Here is a 16,374-nt window from a genome sequence, read left to right as displayed (position 1 = left end):
TCATCGCGCAGGGCACCGCCCCTGCGCCATGCGAGCGACCGCGGGGCGGGGCAGCCCCGGGGCCCGGATTGCGGGGGCGGGGCCCGCAGTCTAGGGGCGGGGCTACCCTAGGGGGCCGGGAGGATTAGCGGAGGTCGCCTGAAGTAGGAGCTGCGAGAGAGCCTCTGACAGCGTCGAGTGAGGGGCGTGGCGGGGAGCCGGAGGGGGCGGAGCTCTGATCCTGGCACGTGGCGGCGCGTGGCCAGGCCGCTCAGCAACTGGCCTGGGGCGGTATGCTAGTCTGAGCCCAAGCCTTAAGGGCTCGTCTCCCCAGGATTTGGAGGTCTGATGTGCTTAGACCAAACCAGCTGGTGGAGCAGGCACACATGTAAGAGATGACGAGCTCATTACCTTGACCGACAATATATTACATTGTAAGGACAACTGACCCGGGCCCAGCACCCCACAAGCAAATAAATGTTCTCTTCAGCTATCTGAAAAAGCTGCCCCCTATTTTCCTAAAGTCCACCTTCTACCAGATTCCATGCATTACCCTATTTATCTCTGGGCCCCACAAAGGGAGTGTACGTTAATTATAGAACTAACAAATAAACAAGCTTTTAAATATCCAACAATGGGTGGAAAACTGTTCAAATTACACACACCCATTCAATAAAATGTATTTTAGCCATGTAAATGTGATGTGTTCAAGGAATTCTTAACAACACAAGAAAATGTTCATAATAGATCATTAAGAGAAAGAAACAAGTCTATATTCATAAAATTATCCTACTTATATACTATGTATACATAGAAAAAAACTAGAAGGAAATACGCCAAATTATTTTAACAGTAATTCATCATTGAACTGTGGAATAAAAGGCGAATTGGTTCTCTTTTAAACTTTGGGTATTTTTTTCATGGTTTCCAAATGGAACAGTTTATGTTAATGATCAGAAAAAAAGTGTGTTATTTTAATGATGAATAAATAGTGAACATAAATATTTGTTGAATAAATGAGTGAATTCAGATAGACTATCTTCCCATGTCATGTTGGGCTGGTCTATTTCTAGTGATTCTGAAGTGGAACATAAATGGAACATTGAATGGCCAATGAATGAAGTGGAACATTGAATGGCCAATGAAAAGGATGAGCCTGTGAAGGAGCTTTCAGGGAGGTAGAAGGAAAAAGAGAGTCAAGAAGAAATGAGTGATCAATAACATCAAATATAAAAGGAGGCCTGAAATCCTGGTGTACTGAGATCTGGAAGTGGATTAGAATGGACTAAGGAATGAATGGGAGATGAGAAAATGGAGGCAGTGGAAATGGATGAATCAGGCAGTGAAGAAAGATGCCAGGACACTTTATATCTGATAGAAAGACTCTGTTGAGAGGGAGAGGTAGCATACAAGAAGCATGAGTGTACATTTCCTGGAGGAGTGTGTGTGGGGGTGGGGTGGGGAGTATGATTGGACACCCAGGTAGAAGCATCAGCAAGTACCTCCTACTTCCCACCTGACAATGTTAAAGACCTGGAGGTAACAAAAAACAATATCATAGGGTCGTTGTGAAGTGAGGGGTGTTGAAGAACAGAGTTCCTGAGTTTTATGCCCAGTTCTGTAATGCTACTCACAGCCTCTCATTCAATAGCGAGAGTTTCTGATTTAGCTTCAGCCTGCTACTGTCAGCTCCCAATTACTTACATCCAGAAAGGACATCCTGCATGTTTATGTATGTATATGTGCATGTGTGTGATTCCAGAAAACTTTCATTGCTTGTGATTGAATGTAATCATCTCTGATATTCTGCAAAGGCAAAATGCTTTTGTAACCCAGATGTGGCTCTGGGCCTCCTTCTTCCTTCTCATGGCATAATTCCTTGTTAACCTATTATGGTTCCCTGTGAACCTTTTGGGGGCAGACTCAGAAAAAGAGGAAGAGCTAAGGAATTCAGGTTTATTTGCCTCTTATCCCAGGGGAGTTGTCTTGGGGAAAGCTGGTCCTTGGGTCTTTCTGAGGCTGGGATGGGGGAAGGCGGGAAGGGAACACTGTAGGCCCCTTAAATCCATTCTCTGCTGGAGCCCTGAGAGATGGTCAGGAAGAGGTCGCACCCTGTCCAGAGCACTTCCTTTGACATTCTCTGCAGACCACACACACACTGAATTGCAGTGGAGTTGAGGTCTTTGGCTAAGGTCTCAGGTGGACCTCACACCTAGCTGTTCAAGGATGCAGAAACCAAAAGTTGAAACTTTATTTCACTTCCTAGTTTCTTGACCTCATTCCAAAGATGGAGAGTCGGGGAGGGGGCTTACTAAGGCCTGCCGAAGGACATCTCCAAGGACACCTCTCACTCTCTGACCCCACTTTCACCACCCTCCTCCTTCAGCCTTGCTTTCAAGTCAACCCATCTGTTTTCCCAACCATGACCTTGGGTCAAGTCTACTTCTGCATCCACAGGAGGAATAGGCTCAGCTCTTCAGTCAATCACCCTCTGGCTCGGGGATGCTCTTTAGGGCTTGTTCAAGGCAGAGTCTGCTGACTTCAGAGACAGCAGCTCTGTCTCTGGTTGCATGAGTAGAGGAAAGATGAGTGCTCATATTGTAAATTATCTTTTCAACTGCAAGAACTATGGCTTATTTCATCGGGAGTACGACAGGATCAAAAATGACCAGAGTTCCACGGTCACACCTCGAACAAAAAAATGTGGAGATAGAAGTGGGTGGCTCTCTGATTTGAACTTATAAGTAGTATCCCCTTCTTCGTTTGGGCTTCCTCCTTCCCCTTCACCCCCATATGCACACATGGCTTCCAGGTAAACACAAGAGAAAGACAAACCAGCTAGTCAAGCCTATAGATTGAGTACACGTGCATGTTTTCATGGGGGAAAAAATGGTCAGCATTTGTTCCTCTGAGATGGTCTCAAACTGTGATCCCAGACCAGCAACGTCAGCGTCACCTGGGAGCTTGCTGGGAATGCAGATTCTCAGAGTCATTTTAGACATCTGAATTAGAAGACTTGGGGTGGTGAGGGAGAGCACTCTGCATTTTAAGGAGCCCTGGAACTGTGGGTTCAGTTCCAGATCACTGCAATACAGTGAGTTGTAATCTTTTTGCTGGTGGAGGGTCTTAACCGCAGTTTGTAAAAAACACAATACCTGTGAATTGCAATAAAGTGAAGTGCAATGAAAGGAGGTATGCCTGTATTTCTAATGAGCACTGTGGGGACAGAGCCCCAGAAAGCAGTTTCCAGGCTCTCAGCCTCACATAGACAGGTGCTGGCTGAGGTAGTAAATGGCCATCAACTGTGATTGGATGGCCATCAGCTGTGGCTACTTGGCCGTCAGTTGTAACCAGTGAGCCATTGGCCACTAATATAACTGCTGTGGCTACGCTAGCAGGAAAGATGGGGGCTAGCAAGAAGATGGTCGCTGAGCCTGCAAGGGGCGCAATGAGGGTTGAGAATTGTGTGGCTCCTGCTTCCTGTGTCTCCAACCCAGCTGCCAGTGAGAGTATAGTGATATGACTCCCCTACCTATGGCTCCGTGGGTGTTCCTTTTTGGCCTCACCTTATCCTGCGTTCTCTTGTGGGGAGCGGGAGCAGAGACCCCACCGGACTCCCCGCACGACAAGCACTCAAGTTTGAGAGCCAGTGCTCTAGGACTTGGCTCTCCAGTTGGCCGCTCGTTGAAATCAACTTGGGAATTCCTCAACTCCCACAGCTGGCCTCCACTTCTGGAGATCCTTCTTCAGAAGTCTGCAGTGGAGCCCAGGATTCTGTAGCTTTTCCAAAACCCCTCAGGTGATTTTGATGTGCAGCCAAGATTGAGAGCCAGTGACTTAAGAAATTCAGCATATGTTTTGTTCTTTAAAATCTTAGAGCAAACAGGACAGGACAACCTGTCCCTCACTAGCTTTTGTGTTCAGGTTCTCTCTTAGTCCTTATTTTCATTGTTGGCTCTTTTTTTCTAATGTTCTGCATTCACTTCTCACAGCTTAGGTATGTCTTTTCTCCATCCACACTCAGATATTAAAGATATTCAACATTTATCCACTGGAGAAAAAGACAAAGGGAATTGAGTGGGAAGGAAAGAATAAGTTGCTGAAGTCCTATAACTGATAAATAAAACTCTTGTTGTTTTAAATAAATATAGATTAGGAAGAAGGCTTTCTGTCAGACCTTTTAGAATAGACCCTCTGTACCATTTATAATTTCGAGCCTAGAATTTCTCCCAGCCCGGTGGAATTTTGCCATTTGCAACTCCTGTACCACATAAGGTTTGTCCAGGCCCCGTGGTGGAGAGAAGACAGCACCGCATTCCTGGTCTCTCTCCCTTGGCAGCTTTAGAGATTATCCATCTCTATCTGTACCTCCACCTCCCTCTCCATCTCCACCTCTAGGGCTTCATCCTTCACCCTTCAGATATAAAATGAACTCATGCTAGACTGGCTGGCACTCCACAAATAACTCTTTGGCAGGGAAACCCCTGTAAATTCCCAACCTCTGCCAAAGTCCTCCCCCTGATCCTCTAAGGAACACCCTCAACTTCCTTGCCCTCCATCTTTTCATTCTACATGCCCAGGGACACCCCGCTCCCGGATACATCCATCCAAGGGCCTCTATTTCTCTACCTGGGTTGACAGGGGTTATAGAAAAATGTCCACAATTATGTCATTTTGAATCCATGGCTTTCAATCTCAGTTGAGGACCACTCGAGAATCTTTGAAGGGGTGGCCAGTTAGTTCCGTTGGTTAGAGCATGGTGCTGATAACACCAAGGTTGCCGGTTCGATCCCTGCATGCGCCACTGTGAGCTGCGCCCTCCTTGAAAAAACAACAACAAAATAACAAAAAACAACTCACCATTTATTTACTTGCTGCTCTTAAACATCTTCCTTTGGATCTATAAGCTGTAGAATTATTTGGAGCTGGGAGAAATCGAGTACCTTGGCTAGTCTCCTCAGGGGTATTTTATTTCCGTGTAGTATTTTTTTTTCTTTTATGGTTAAGATCTCTGATTCCGAGCTCAGCTCTCGATATCTGGTTTTCTCTCTGGCTTGCCTCTTTGAGTCCTGTCCAGTCTCCCTCCCAGGGCTGCAGACCTCTGAAACAGTGGTGAAATTCTGCTTTCCAGGTCCTGAATGCCCCAACCTGCTGTGAGAGCAGTGAGTCAAGTAGTGAATTGGATGTCAGTTTGTGCGGTCCCACCTTCTCTTAGTTTGTGGGTGTGTGCCCTCACAAGGGGATCCCAATGGAATGGGTCCCATCTCCACATGTCATATCCTTGCTTGATAGACCTCGCTTGATTGCTTGGTGATAAAGAGGACCACATGCCATGGCCCTACCTTTGAGAAGACGATATTTGTGACATCCTTATTGTTCCTGCTGATTCAAAGGGAAATTCTGCTCTCTGCTCTGCATTGGCTGATAGTTACCAACCACTCTGGCTTTCTAAGGAAATAGAATACTGCAAGGGGGAGGGGGAGGTGTAGGCTGGAATATGCTTTTGAGACCGTACCCAGTTTTCATGGCTTAGCACCCTGAGAAACTAATTTCTCCCCTGTTTACCTGGATTGCTTACCCCTCAAGCATCAGTTGGAGTGTGGAGTGCCTCGGGTTTAGGAAGGAATGCTGACTTTTTTCCCTGTGTAATTGTCTTTCATCTAAGAGGGCCACACCTTGAAGGGTTATGGCACTTCCCTCTGCCTTTTCCCAAATATGGAAACCCTATTCTCCTCTGCTCTCTTCTCAGCCCCAGAACAAGCCCTGAGCTGGCCAAGCTGGTGCAGCTATGTCAACCTTCATCTGAGAATTAATCCTGCTGAGTTTTGGCAAGACGGGCAATGAAACTTTACCCTCAGAAGCAAAGCTGTCCTTGTCTGGGAATCTGCTTCGGGAACAGGATAAAGGAGCTGCTGAAAATCTGCTTTCTAGTAGCAAGGGCATCTTTCAGGACCATCGGAGGACCTCAGCTCACCTCTGGAGTCAGGGACATGAGATAAATCCTGCCTTGGCAAGGCAAGAGCAAAGAAACACCTTTGTTAGTAGACAATGACTTTTCACTCTTGGGAATGCCAGAATCTCCTTCCTGTAAGCCAACAACACCACAAGGAAGCTTTTTCAATGTAGCTGAGAATGGGGAGAGCTTTTGGGTCCAGTCTACACCTGTTGCTCCAGTACAATTTGTAATAGTGCTTCCAGCACTATCAAGAGTATCTGGGTTTGAATGACTGAATTCAACAGTGGTGGTAGTAAGAGAAGCAGCAGTGTTGGTAAGTGTGGCCATCGCCCAGGAGAGAGAGGGGTTCTGCATGAGGGCAGCTCTGGGACCCCTATGGGAGGTGCCTTGCCATCTGCCTCCAGAGCCCATCCCGGGGGCACATGCACACAGAGGAACTCTCTGGCCTAAGCTCAAGTAATTTTGTTACCTACAAAATTTTACGTTTATTACAATATGAAGATGCAACATAGAAATTGCAATAAAGCATATTAGGGAATTAAAAGAGTTATTCAAGCGTTTAAAACATCTGGTGTTGAAAAATGATGCCATAGGACAAAACAAATTGAAAGGCTCAGAAATAGAAATTAAGAATGAAGATTGTCGAATTCAACAACAACAAAAAATCACTATTTTCATATGATGCCGCAAATGAACAAATTATTAATATTAACAATTTCAAATTATTAATATTAACAATTTCAAAATTAATTGTTCATTGCAATTGAAGATATAGCAATACACCAATAATGCATAAGTAGGTGTTTTGAATTGTACACAGATCATGAAACCAATTTCAGTTTCTTGTTCAACTTGCACAAGTTACAGGAAATGTCAGAGCAAATATTAAAATGTTGCTGCATTAATTTATGTTTAAAATTACAAGACTTACATAAAACTGAAATGTATGAAGAGTTAAATCTTTTTAGAAAACTTGTTCCTTAAGAATTATCACTTCTAGATGTAATACTAAAATTTATATTTTGAAATAATTTATCAGAAATTTATCCTGATGTTATCACAGCCTATAAATACTCAGCAGAAAGATATCAAAATTTAAAATTATCGGGTCGGCCCGGTGGCTCAGGCGGTTACAGCTCCGTGCTCCTAACTCCGAAGGCTGCCGGTTCGATTCCCACATGGGCCAGTGGGCTCTCAACCACAGGGTTGCCAGATCAATTCCTCGACTCCTGCAAGGGATGGTGGGCAGCGCACCCTGCAACTAAAATTGAACACGGCACCTTGAGTTGAGCTCCCGCTGAGCTCCCGGATGGCTCAGTTGGTTGGAGCGTGTCTTCTCAACCACAAGGTTGCCAGTTCGACTCCTGCAAGGGATGGTGGGCTAGGCCCCCTGCAACTAGCAACGGCAACTGGACCTGGAGCTGAGCTGCGCCCTCCACAACTAAGACTGGAAGGACAACAACTTGAAGCTGAACGGCACCCTCCACAACTAAGATTGAAAGGACAACAACTTGACTTGGAAAAAAGTCCTGGAAGCACAAACTGTTCCCCAATAAAGTCCTGTAAAAAAACCCCCAAAAAAACCCTTTATTTTAGTACCTTTATACTTTTTCCCCCTGCTTTTTGAACAAGAAGCCTTCTGTTTTGACACTGCATTGAAGGAACCAATAAGGTGTGTATGTGATGTGCTGGTGACAGGTACTAACGTTTTGAGAGAAGCGGCCACATGTCAAGCTGGCACATCCAGAACCTCATGGCATCCTCACTTGGCTTTGTGAGAAATGGTGTTAAGACTCCTGTTCAGATGAGGAAATCAGTTTAGAGAGGTTAAGTTACTTGCCCAAGGTCACCCAGCTCCTCAGTGGCTGAGCCTGGACTTGAAACTCAGGTATGGCTCTAATCACTACGACTGCATGCTGCCTCCCGAAGAACATGTTGTTTTTCTCTTTAATTTCTAAGAAATGGTCACTTAGTTAGACAGAGTTGCTCACTAAGTAGCCTTCAAGTTCACCCTGACAAAGAACTGTGGCAATTTCATGATTGAGGAGGTTGGGTGTAGTTCCTGTGATGCCAGCAGGTGTCACCATCCCTGGCCAGATGCAACCTGCTGGGTTTGCATTGTTGGACGTGGGACTGACTGCTCTATTATTCTTAGAAAGACTTTCTTTTCAACAACTTCACAAGGGCGAAGAAAAACATCCCAGACAATGCACCCCACTCTTTCTTTCACTGTGGCTTCCTCCCCAGGTTTGGATGAACCCTTTAATCCAGCAGAAGAAATCATATTGACATAGCGCTCATGACCCAAGAGAATATAAAGAATTCCTAGATTTCTAAAAGAAATGCTTTATTTAAAAAGATTTTTTTTTTTTTTTTTTTACAGGGAATGGACTACAGAGGTAGATACAGAGGGGAGTGTTGCAGACCTCTCTAGCACTAAACTGTTTAAACACACATCTCATTTACCATTCTTCTTTGCACTCTATAAAGTGAAACTGCCAGACTTAATTTCAGTAAATGTTTGAGTAAATGATAACGATTAACTTGTATTCATGTCTGCTCATTTCTCACAGTCATTCCATTTTAACAGAAAGGTAAGTAACTCATCCAAATCCCTGTGGCCATTGAGTGGTGGGATAGATGAATGAATGGGTGACTGAACAATGGAGATACGCTTGACTTTTGTCACGTTCTTTCAGGCCAGGCCTCAGTCTGTGACTGGAAAACTCAGGCAAAATGGAAGCCACAGCAGTAGCGGATGGAAGACCTAAAAAGGCAGAATTTCTCTTCCTCTGATGGGTGGGCTGTTGAAAGCCTGGGAAGGAGAGATGGATGGGGTGTGTACCTCTGTGTAGGGGAAGTGGTAATACACCAGCTTTTCATCTAATGACCAAGAGCAGCAGTTTTAGTATGGAATGAGTGTGAGCCAAAGCCTCAAGGGCCGTTTATGGATTAAATCCGTCTCATTCATCAAGGAAAATACTTGGACACTAAACGGGGAAGATAGTGTGCCTGGCCCCTTATTACTGAGCAAATCCAGGGTTCTGCTCCCTGGATGTGATGTGGAAGGAGCAATGACAAAGAGTCTGTCTTGGCAAAGTTCGCCTTCTCAGTGCAGAGAAGCCATCAAAGAATGGGCCCTTTTCCTGAATTTTGCACTTCTTTTCTTAGTTGGGTACTCAAGACATCATTTGTCTCTCCCTAGCACCTCGCCAGCAATGAGAATATGTTGCCATGAGAAGAAAGGGTACAGGCTCTCGGTGTCCTCAAGCTTCACCTTGGTGGCCTTGACCTGTATTTATCTCTATCTGTTCTACATCCCGAGGGCTGTTGTTTGCTCCTTCTCTGTCTGCACAGCTGGCTTCAGTGGATTCTGGCCCCAACTCACTGTTGCTTTGCTTCTGAGCTCCAGACTGGTCTTCTTTTCCATCCGGGCCAGAGCATATCATGGAGCTCATTGCACCTGAAGGGAGAGACACCCAAGTCAACACAGGCAGGGCATAGGTGTATGTATCCACAGTGTCTGACCCAGAGGGGGTGGTCCTGCTTGGGCTGTGAGGACTCTCCCTCAGTCTCCTCCTCATGACCTCCAGGGTTAGACCGTGCACCGAACAGGTAAGATTGGCAGAAGTTGAAACTGCAGCCCTGAGGCTGGTAAGGAAAATGAAAGTCCTCCTCCCAGCCGACATCTCTGGCTGGTCTGCCAGTGTCAGTTGGCTCTGTGCCCCTCCCTCAGGCTCCTGCCCTCCCTGCCCTTCCTGGTTACATAGAGATCCAGTTCAGCCTAGCCCTGCCCTGCTCAGCACCGCCTGGCCCTGGAATAGCCTCTTTCTTGATATTTAGCAGGATCCTCCTTCCTTTATGCACAAGGCCTCCTCTCTACTCAGTCTTCAAAAACCACCCAGGTACCATCTACTCCAGATATGAAAACTGGGTGTCTGGTCTTTAAAAACCCTGCCCTCCTCACCAATAGGAAATGCAATATCAGGCACTGAGCCAGTCTTTGGCATTTGTCCTGCCTTGTCGCAGCCACCCTCTCCCTCACTGGGCCTCCCTCTGGCCTTCCTGGTTCTCTGACCCTCTGTACAGCCCCACCTGCTGCCCATCATCTTCATTATTCCTTCCAAATTAATAACCATCTCAGTCTTTCCAGTGCTCACGCCAAATTGTTTCCGTTTGAAACCTACAGATGACTTTGAATGCTACTTTCCTGAAAAGATTGAGGACATTTGACATGAGATTTTTCAAATTCTCCCCATTGGCCTCAAAATTTCTATGCCCTTACACTCATCCTTGCTCCCTCGCTCCTACCTAAAATAAAGAACTAGTAATACCTCTCTTTTCCAAGGATTTCCCTTGCGTTGGTTCTTCTGGTGGAAGGAACACAGATTTTGAAGTCTATTTTGGGTTCACATCTTAACTCTGACATATTATAGCTACATGTTCTTGGGCAGATTATTTGACTTCTCTGCACCTCAGTTTCCTAATCTGTAAAATGGGGATTATACGCTCCGCTTCACAGTGTGTGTGCATATGGAATCATATACTGTGTGTAAAACGCTTTGACACACCACAGGCCCTCATTAAAGCAAGTGTTCCTTGTCCTGCTCTCATCAGCAATCATTTCCTTGCTTTGAAATGCAATATCTGGCAATTTTGGAACTTCTCCCTATGTCCTTCTCAGACAACGTATATTTTTTTCTTGCTTGCTTAACGCTCCAGGGAAAATATTCGATGTGACTGTAAGTTTGGGTCCACACTGAAGAGGCCTCTGTCATCTATAATCTGTTACTTCCAAGGTCTTTGAGGTCACTGCCACTTTGCACCCCTTCCTGTTGGGGTGTGTACATCCCGTTCATTCACATTCCATTGGTTAGAATTCTCCATTGGTCACATGGTTCCATCTCCTGCGAAGGAGGGTAGGAAGTGCAGTCTGGATGTATGTCCATGAGCTAAGGGAGAACAGATTTTGGTTGATGGCTAGCAGGAAATTCTGTAACATAAACCATGGACTCTAAGCTGGATAATGAGGCAAGGAAGCATGGGGGTGCGTGATGAACACCGAAAAAAAAGTTGTAGAGTTCATGGATCGAAGGTCTTCGTGGACACAAAAATTTATCAGACTGGGGGCACTTGAAGTAATAAGCTGGAAAAACAGGGGTTGGTGGGCTGTCTGAGCCTAAGACATTTGAAATGTAAATTTTGGAGGTTACTCAGTTACTTGCAATAACAAGGGTTAAGGTGTGAACACCGGAGTGGATGGCTGAGGTGCGGTGAGGTGGTCAAAGACATACTGAGGCAGGAGAGACCACCCCAAGCCCAGAGCTGCCACAGTCAACGAACAGAGGCGGGCCCTCCCTAGCTTTTGTAGGGCTCAGGGCAAGAAGTCAAATGGAGGCCCACATACATTAGGTCTAAATATTTAAGTTATAGATTGAACCACCAGCTTTAAATACATATCTGTCCACTTACCTTGACAGATGTACCTTCATAAAATCCATAAGACTAAATTTGAAATGAAAATTCTTTCTCTGGCTTTTATGAGAAGAGCTGTCCTGAACTTCTAGTCCCAGGTTGTGGGCCACTCCTCTTCCATCTTTGCCCCATAATGTGAGGGGCTCAGCCTTTACATCCGAGCTCCAGTCACACCCACACTGGGAGACATACCCATGGGAGAGACTTGTGCAGGCCCTGGAAGCAGGCTCAGTGAGGTCTTGGCACGGTACCTGGAACAAAACCCAGTAGAGGGACACAGGGGCTGGGTCAGCATAAACCCTTGGCCATGGACTTCTCACCCACCAGAGGGAGGTACCTTCAGAGGAGGGTGGGGTGAGCTTCCTTGCCAGGGTCTGAGTGGGGGACTTCTTAGGCATCAGTAGAAGATGGCAGAAGGGATAGCAGGCCATCTTGTCATGTGTTTCAAAGGGTTCAGGTTTTGGAGGGAGGATGTCAGAGAAATGGTTAGAGGAGCGAGGAGGATGCTTCCTGTGGAGCAGGAGCCTGTGGAGGCAGCCAGGTGAGCCGAAGCTGCAAGAGACAGAGTTGGGTAGTGGTTTGGCGATGGACAGAGCTGCACATCCTTCTCATGACCACCACCTCACACAAGATGCTGAACTTGTCCATCATCACAAACATCTCCCTCATGCTACCCATTTATAATCACCCCTCCCCCACCATCCTTTACCTCCAGAATCCACTAATCTGTTTTCTATTTCTATAATTTTGCCATTTCACTAAAGTTATATAAATAGTCATACTGTATGTGACCCTGTGAAATTGGCTTTTCAATCAGCATAATACCCTTGAGATCCACCCAAGTGTTACATGTACCAATTGTTCATCCATTTTTATTGCTGAATAGGATTCCATGGTGTGAATGTACCATAATTTGTTTAACCATTCACTTACTGTAGGACATTTTTGTTGTTAACAGTTGACTGTTGTAAATAAAGCTGACAAACAATCATGCACAAATTTTTATGTGGACAGAAGTTTTCATTTCTCTGGGAAAAATGCCCAGGGGTTCAATTCCTGGCAAAAATATGTTTAGTATTTTTTTTCTTTTAAACATTATTTATTTATATATCATCATAGAAGATGACTATGTTACATTTTTTACATTAAATATTGTTTTACATTAATTTCAAGTGTACAGCATAGTGGTTAGACATTTATATAATTTAAGAGGTGATCCCCTGGATGAGTCTAGTACACACGTAGCACTATATGTAGGTATTACCATATCATTGACTATATTCCCTATGCTGTACTTTACATACCCAGGATTATTTTGTACTATCAATTTGTACTTCTTAATGCTTTCACCTTTTCCATTGTGTCCCCCAAGTCTCCTCCTATCACCCCAATAAATGTAGAACCCATCGGACATCATACATAGTTATTACAATATTATTGACTATATTCTTTATGCTATACCCTACATCCCCATAACTAGTTTGTCACAAACAATTTGTACTTCTTAATCTCTTTCCCCTTTTCACTCACATCCCAAACCCCCTCTCATCTGGCAACCATTGAAATGTTTTCTGTATCTATGAGTTTGTTTCCATTTCATTTGTTTAGTTTGTTCTTTAGATTCCACATATAAGCAAAATCACTCTGCATCTGTCGTTCTCTGTCTGACATACTCCACTTAGCACAATACTGTCCAGGTCCATTCATGCTGCTGCAGATGGCAAGAACACATTCCCTTCCCTGGCCGAGCAATATTCTATTGTATAGATGTACCACCTTCTCTTTATCCATTCTTCCATTGACAGACACCAGGTCACCTCCACATGTTGGTCATTGTAAACAATGCTGTAATGAACATATGGATGCACATGTCCCCTAGAAGTAGTGTTTTGGATTTCTTTGAATAAATACCAAGAAGTGGGATTACTGGGTCCTCCTTTGTCTCTTGTTATAGCCTTTGTTTTAAAGCCTATTTTGTCTGGTATAAGTATTGCTACCCCAGCTTTTTTTGCTTTTCTCATTTCATTTTCATGAAATATCTTTTTCCATTCCTTTACTTTCCATCTGTGTGTGTCTTTCAGTCTGAAGTAAGTTTCTTTTAGGCAGCATATGTAAGGGTCTTGTCTTCTTATCCATTCAACCACCCTATGTCTTTTGATTAGAGCATTTAATCCACTTACATTGAAAGTAATTGTTGATAGATATGTAGCTTTTGCTATTTTATTGTTTACAATTTTCACTTTTTATTTTATTTTTTCCCATTTTAAAGAAGTCCATCTATCATTCCTTGTAATACTGGTTTGGTGGTGATGAACTCCTTTAGCTTTTTCTTGTCTGGGAGGCTCTTTATCTGTTCTCTGATTTTTAAATGATAACTTTGCTGGGTAGAGTAATCTTGGTTATAGGTCCTTGCTTTTCATCACATTGAATATTTTGTGTTAATCCCTTTTGGCCTGGAAAGTTTCTGTTGAAAAATCAGCTGATAACCTTATGGGAGCTCCCTTATAAGTTACTAGTTGCCTTTCTCTTGCTACTTTTAGGATTCTCTCTTTGTCTTTCACCTTTGCCATTTTAATTATAATGTGTCTAGGTGTGGGCCTGTTTGGGTTCATGATGTTTGGGACTCTGCACTTCATGGACTTGTATTTCTATATCCTTCACTAGATCAGGAAATATTTCAGTCATTTCTTCAAATAGATTCTCAATCCCTTGCTTTCTCTCTTCTCTTTCTGGTGCCCCTATGATGTGAATATTGCTATGCTTGATGTTGTCCACGAAGTCTCTTAAACTATCCTCATTTTTGTTCATTCTTTTTTCTTTTGCTGTTCCAATTGGCTTTTTTTCTGCTACATTGTCTTCCAAATTGCTGATTCGATCCCCTGCTTTACCTAGTCTACTAGTAATTCCTTCTAGTGCATTCTCCACTTTGGTTATTGTATTCTTCACTTCTGACTGGTTCTTTTTTATGGTTTCTATGTTCTTGTTTTATGCTTGCTCTCTCTTTGTTGAAGTTCACACTGAGATCCTTGAGCATCCTTTTAACCAGTGTTTTGAATTCCGTATCTGATAGGTTGCTTGCTTCCATTTTGTTTAGTTCTTTTTCTGGAGTTTTCTCCTGTTCTTTCATTTGAGATGTATTTCTCTATTTCCTCATTTTGGCTGCCTCTCTGTATTTGTTTCTATGTATTAGATAGATCTTCTATGTCTCCCAGTCTTGACCAGATGGCCTTATGTAGTTGGTGTCCTGTGGGGCTCAGGAACAGTCTCCCTGGTCATCTGTTCTGGGTGTTCCAGGAATGTCTCTTGTGTGGGTTGTTTGTAACCTCCTATTATAGTTGAGCCTTGATCGCTATTGGCACATCAGTGGGTGGATTGACCCTGAGGCTAATTGGCTGTGAAGTTTGCCCATGTCCATAGCTTATCAACTGCTGTGCTGGGGCCTTACTCCACTGAGTGGGATTTCCCCCGACAGGTTCTGGTGCCTGTTGAGACCACCCTTTGGGTGTTTCACTTGTGGAGCTAATTGAGTGGTTCTATGCTGTGGTATGAAGCCAACCTCCAAGTATGTTGATTCTGGGGCTTCTTGGGATGGCCTCTGGTTATGGCCCAGGTCACCCACTGCCTGTGACTGGCCGGGGACTACCTGGTAGGAGCTACACAAGGATCTGCTTATCACTGCCTGAATTAACCCTGAAGGCATGTGGGAGAGGCCATGCTGCAAACTGAGGAGGTCTGTCACCAGTACAGGGCCTGAGGTAGCTCCACAACAAACCAGGACACTCTGAGGTCTGCTGCCACCTGCCAGCTTCCCTATGGTTCAGCTACTGATAAAGCCTTGAGTGGTATGCAAGTGGGTGAGGCAGGGTCTCAGGGAGTCATTAGAGTGGGAAGTGTTGTAGTTACCAGGTTAGGTGCCCGTGGTGAGCCTGTAGCTACTCAACAAGTCTCAGAGCACACTGAGGCCAGTCACCACCCACCTGGAGTCTGTGTACTCTGACAGTTTTCCAAGAAAGAGTGCAATGAAGGCAGGGCTGGCTGTTTGCAGGAAAGAGCCTCTGGCATTGGGGGAGTTGGGTGGGGTATGGTCCTAGTGAGTCAGGGCTGAGCAGCAGTGCTCACTAGGCCAATCAGATTCAGATTTGACCTTATGGGGGTAGGCTCAACACAAGAAAGATGGCACCTGCCTGCCTGCTACATGGGAGAAGGACCCCACACAGTGAAAATACCGACTGTCTGCCAGCCCTTGCCTGGAAGCCACACACCTGATTTTTCTCCCTCCGTATGCCTCCTATACACCTCGAGTCACCGTCCCTCTGACAGAGCCTAGGGTGAGTGCCTGTGTGCGAGGGAATCTTTGTGCAGGCCCATTAAGAGGATGGCTGGGTTTCCTGCCACCTTCCACCCCACCCAGATGATCGGAATCCCCACTGTTTTTCACAGCCAGATGTTGTGGGGGGTCCTCTTCCTGGCACCAGTACTCTGGGCTGGGAAGTCTGCTGTGGCACTGAGCTCCCTCACTCCACCATGGGGGAAACTCTGCAGCTGAGATATCTCTCCTGATTCTCAACCACCACAAGGAGGTTTTGGGCTAGTCTGTTTTGAGTCTCTGCCTCTCCTACCATTCTAGATGTGGCTTCTACTTTATTTCCTTAGTTATAAAACTTCTGTTCAGCTAGACTTCAGATGGTCCTCTAGGTTGATTTTTCTATAATTTAGTTGTAATTTTAATGTTTTCACATAAGGAAGCAGACACAGTGTTTATCTATTCCATCATCTTGGATCTCCTATATTTAGTTTTTCAAGAATCTGTTGAACTGTTTTCAGTTTGACATGATAGCTGTGCCATTTTTACATTCTCACCAACAGTGTATGAAAGGTCCTAGATTCTGTTTAGAATAATAAAGTTGTATTATTTTAGATTTTATTAATTTGTAATTTATGACCATTTAAACATTGAACATATC

The sequence above is a fragment of the Rhinolophus sinicus genome, linkage group LG07 (assembly GCF_036562045.2).
Source record: "Rhinolophus sinicus isolate RSC01 linkage group LG07, ASM3656204v1, whole genome shotgun sequence".
Classification (NCBI taxonomy): Eukaryota; Metazoa; Chordata; class Mammalia; order Chiroptera; family Rhinolophidae; genus Rhinolophus; species Rhinolophus sinicus.
The sequence above is the reverse complement of the archived record's forward strand: the minus strand, read 5'-3'. Positions refer to the sequence as shown.